Raw genomic sequence first — 5,788 nt, 5'->3', positions numbered from 1 at the left:
TTGATACTTAAATTGCTTGAATTCATGTTATGTGTAGCTTAGTAACTATTAAAATACATAAACTTGACACCTAGTGATTTAGTGACCATCGAATTGCTAGAGCTAGGATCAACCCAATCTTAGGTAAATAATTGAAGTAATTAAATTTAGTTGTGTTGGAGAACATAAATTATAACCATAATTGTGTTTGTTTAATAAATCTAACATAGCCAATTTCATAATCCATAACTGATTATGTGTTTAATTGTGTGTGATCATGCATAGTTTTACATGAGTTAGTGAAACATTAGTAAATTTAGACTCAAATTACTAATAATATAATATTTGGTAACCAACTTTAATAATCCATAATTAGTAGCTAACGATAGAGGAGAAGTGGATTCAAACTAAACATAAGTGTTTTCAGTAATTGATTGAATTTGATAGTTAAGTGCTTAAGTTTGTCTGAACTTGCAATATCAGATAAAAACCTAATTAACTTTTACTTATTTTAGATTAATCTTTAGTACTTAGATTAGTTAATTGAATCTGTTCCTTCTGTTCGAAACCCGATTGTTTGTGCTATACTATTTGCAAAAAGGTACATTGCCTTTAGTTGAATAGCTAGTTAGATAGTAGGTAAAATTAGGTGTAGTAATATTTCAACATCAACAGTCAACTTGGTCAGGGGCTCACGCCATCCGGCCACGTCCAAGGATCTTGCATTCCCTAGATCCTCTGCGAGCTTGAACTTTGTCTCCCAAATAGCCACTGCAGCACTAGCTTTTACCTTGGCTATGACCTCATTCATCTCAGTCGCGTGGTCCTCCTCCTTATCAGCTTTTTCCTTCAACAACATCTCCACCCTCTGCAGAATCTCCTTATTGATCTCCTCTTGCTCTCTCAAGGCACACTCTGTTTGAGCCAGCTTTGCCTTGGAATCCATATTAGAACAATAGATATGATCATCCACCTGTCAAAAGCAACAATAAGCAGAAAATCAAATTTGAACAAGGGGAACACAAAAACACTTATAGACTGGGAGAAAGAAATGAGCTTCCATAGTGTTTCGTCCGTCCCTAGATTCTCAAGATCCCAAATATTAGAAGATTTTCTCTTGAGAGATGAAGAAGGCTTCATAGGAAAGGCAACCTGGGTCTTGTTGGTAGGAGCAGAAGGTGGGATCTTCTCCTTCCTCATAGCGAGCAAAACACTAGACATGTCATCCTCAAGATCGACCAAATCGAAGCGAGCACTAGAATGAGTAGTTTTGGATCCTTCAAGTCATGAGGGATCCTTGTAAATTCAGGATACTAATATTGAAGTAAAAAATAGAAACGTATCCTAACCGGTAGCCATGGAAGTAGTCGTGTTTGCACAATCAAACTTGAACGTCCTAACACCTATTGGTAAAGTGAGAAAGCCTGCAACCTTTGCCTCGGTATCTTCAGCTTCAGAAAATGCTTCCCTAAACTTCAAACCTGCATTGAAACAAACAAAATAAGAAGGTTAAATTTTAAGATCCTCGAAACCAACAAACGAACACTACCCTTTTTAGCCCAAGTTTTACTAAAAACTCTCCGTCGGCAATGGAATCACGCCTCACAAAGAAATACTTCTCCTTCTAAGCTCCGTCATTGTGTTTTGATTTCAGAATTAAAGGGGACTGTTTGGGCTTAAGCTTGAGTAAGAAACAAGAATTTCCAAAGGTAGATAGCTCATAAACGAAGGCTAACCCAGGAAGACCTATCTCTTGTTCATGGCAAAGATTTACTCGGTCAATCCAAGACAAAATCCTCCAAATTACAGGCATGGTTGAACAAATGAAAGTTTAGTAGCTTGAAAGAACTTGGAGACAATGCCAGAAAATGGATACTTTAAACCAAGGGAAAAAGGGTATTTCGGAAAACATACCCATGAGGAAGATGCAAAATCGGATTGAATAAAGGCATCGAAATGTTTGAAAACGACATCGGAAGGAAAAGCTCCTATAGACCTTAGGTATTACATGTCTTCGTCATCGAAGGAACAGACCTCATTATAGGGCAGGATCCCCTGGTCGACGAAATCATTCTCCGACGGAGCCATAATGCTAGCGCGCGAACGGGTCATCTTTTTTCCCATGGATGACTATAGAAAGAACAAAGAATAACAAGGAAAAAGGGAATCACCTCTGAGAGCAATTGTGGAAAATCGGAGGGAATGGTAAAGAAGGTAAAAGAAAGTGACGGTTCCTCACCCTATTTAACCTAGCGGTAGAAGAAGGAAGATATGATTTGACTGAGCAATAATTACTCTAGATCGGATAAATCCTATCCACTTAAGATTTGAAATTCAAATTTCCTATCTCTTTCTCTTAATTATTTTTAATATACCTAAATTATCCCTTTAAATATTGATAAACTAACTTCAAAATATTTCGCAGGAATAATTTGGGGGCAATTGTTAGGGCCAGGATCCCAGAATTACATTCAGGATCCTCAAAGCCTTATGATCCTTAAACATACTCCAGGATCCTGATTACTATCATTTATTTTCCTAACATATATAACGGTCATATGCTTCTGTATTTTTCTCACATGTGCAAAAACAGTCAGCCAAGGACTTATTCTCAACGAAGAATCATCTTGACCAGGCAAAAGACCCGGAATATCAAGTCAAATAACATCTATAAGCTGATCTCGAAGGATCTTGGAATTATCGGACTTCTTGTTACTAGCTTTAGACTGTAAATAACACTTGTATTCATCACACTAAAGACATAATTTTTAGCTTATCCACGATACTTGTACTTACATTTTACATTCATCTCTCTAATCAACTTCTTCAATCAAAAAAATCATCAAGGCAGGTGATCATTATCACCTCCCAAGGTTTTGTGTCGGAGATCCTAGCAAAGATCAAGGGCTTTCCTTGTAAAACACTTGTGTCACTTTGATCATCATATTGTACTTGTTTATTCTGAACATCATAGCCTCTCATACAATTTGGTTGAGTTTCACTTGTGTAATTTTTAACCAAAAAAATATGGTAATCAGGATATCAATCCAATGGGCTGGCCTTGGTGCCTACGACCCATAAGTACAGTGAGGAAAACTCACCTCTTAATCTGCACAATGGTTGATAAGGTCGCGGCTCCGAATCTCATCTCTACCCGTCACATATCCATCAAAAGTGACAAACTCTCAAATACAATCCAAAACTCTCAAATACAATCCAAAATAACCAAAATACCCTTAGTTCAAACTTGGTCACAATCAACGGTCAAAAAGTCAACTCAGACAGAGTATGCCCAGCATACTCGGCACATACGCCCCACATACTCGCGATCCAGATCGGGGCTCTCTCCAGCGTACGCCCAGCGTACACGACGTCTGTCCAACCTTGATTTTAAGGACTTAGTCCCTTAAGACACTTCGCATAATTCTTAATTCTAGTCCCAAGTGACACTCCAACCCATAAAGTTTCCAGCTTTATGGTTCTACACGTCTAAATCAAGCCCAACAACAAAACCCTAACTTTTCTTAACCACTAAAGCTCTTAATAACTTGCATGGGGAAAACTAAGGGGATAAGATCATATTTTTATGACTAATAAATATGGAAAAACATCCAAAAGGACAAATCATACGTTCTACAGCATGCCATGCACAAGAAGGTCATAACTTAGGGACAAAAGGTCATAAAATCATCATATAACCAAGATCTAACAAGCTAATCATCAAGGTATGAACTATATACCTTCTAGAGATGGAGAATGATGCAAGACTTCCAGATTCATGCTTGCTTCTAGCTTCCAAGCTTCACCACCACCTTCTTCTTCCTTTCGAACACACAAAAACAGACACTCGAGCTTCAAAATGCAACAATGGGGCTAGGGTTTACAAAAGAAGACATTTCTAATGATGGAGGCTGGAAATGGGGTGGGGAAAAGTGACTTAAGGTTCAATATATAGGGTCCAAACCCTCAAGATTAGGGTTTTCGTCCAGAGAGAGTACGCCCGGCGTACTCCCAAAACGGCGTCGTTTCCTTAAATCTTCCTTACGCCCAGCGTATGTGTGTTTCGCCTAAATTTACAACAATGCTAGTATGGGCCATTTCGCAATACTTTCCATCCACAAGGCTAAAATACAAATAATCTTCATTCTTAAGGTCAAATTAGAAGTACCTCATAATTGGGATGTTACAATTCTCCTCCAGTTGAACTAGACTTCGTCCTCGAAGTCGGCCGTCACGAACAACTCAGGATAATGATCCCACATCTCCGCCTACGCCTCCTAGGTCCACTTGGAGCCTTTCCTATGCTCCCACTGTACCTTTACCAAATGTATCTTCTTGTTGCACATAATCTTCATCTTCCTTTCCACTATCACTACTGGCCTCTCAACATAATTCAGGTGTTCATCGACCTGAATATCATCCAAGGGAACCATTGCCTCATTTTCCAACATGCTCTTCCATAACTACGAAACATGGAAAGTGTTCTGGATCTGGCTGAGCTCACTAGGAAAATCCAATCGATAGGCCACCGTGCGTACCCTAGCGATCACTCGGAATGGTCTAATATACCAGAGACCTAATTTCCCCCTCTTCCTGAAGCATATCACATGCTTCCAGAGAAAGACCTTCACTAGCACCATATCGCCTACCTGAAATTCCAAATTTGATCGACACCAGTCGGCATAACTCTACTGCCGACTCTGAGTTGTTTGCAATATCTGCCTAATCTGCTAAATAAGCTCCGTGGTCTTAAGGACTACCTCAGTCCTTCCCATGATTCTATGGCCAACCTCCCCCAACAAATTGGGGTACGACATCTCCGACCATACATGAGCTCAAAAGGCGGGGCACTAATGCTGGAGTGATAGCTATTATTATAGGAGAACTCCGCAAGAAGTAGGTAGGAATCCCAACTCCCACCAAAATCGATATCACAAACCTGTAATATATCCTCAAGTGTTTGTATGGTCCGCTCACTCTAGCCGTTGGTCTGCAGATGATAAGTGTTAGGGCCAGGACCCCAGAATTACATTCAGGATCCTCAAGCCTCAGGATCCTTAAACATACTTCAAGATCACGATTACTATCGTTTATTTTCCTAGCATCTATAATGATCATTGTTTTGGTCAAAAATCGACTAAGTGGATATCAACCAAAGTGTATGAGAGGCTGTGGTGTTGTAAGTGAAATGATTAACGAAATTAGAACAAGATTACACAAGTGTTTTACAAGGAAAGCCCTTGATCCTTGCTAGGATCTCTGCCACAAAACCTTAGGAGGTGATAATGATCACCTGCCTTGATGATTTTATTGACTGAAATGATTGATTATAGAGAAAATGTAAAGAGTATGAGTACAAATGCTATTGATCCGCCAAGTCTCGTGTATAGTGTGGTGAATACAAGTGATTTATATAGTCAAAGTCTAATAACTAGAATTCTGAAAATTCTGGGATCCTCCGAGATCAACTTATAGTCGTTGCTTGACTTGGTCCTCCAGGTCTTTTGCATGGTTGTGACGAGTATTCATTAAGAGTGTGACTTTGACTAGTTATTTTTGCACATGTGAGAAAGACAAGAGAATATATGGCCATTATAAATAAAAAATATTAGTCTGGATCCTGGAGTATATTCGGGATCCTGAGGTTCGAGGATCCTGAGCCTTTGAAGATCCTTAGACTTGAGGAACTAAATGTAGTTACGAGATCCTAGCCTTAACAGTTATATTCTTCTTTATTTTTCTCACATGTGTAGAAATAGACAACTAAAGACTTATTCTCCATGAAGAATCATCTTGACCAGGCAAAAGA

This window comes from Lactuca virosa, chromosome 2, assembly GCF_052849685.1.
Source record: "Lactuca virosa cultivar CGN04683 chromosome 2, Lactuca_virosa_CGN04683_v6, whole genome shotgun sequence".
NCBI classification, from domain to species: Eukaryota; Viridiplantae; Streptophyta; class Magnoliopsida; order Asterales; family Asteraceae; genus Lactuca; species Lactuca virosa.
The sequence above is the reverse complement of the archived record's forward strand: the minus strand, read 5'-3'. Positions refer to the sequence as shown.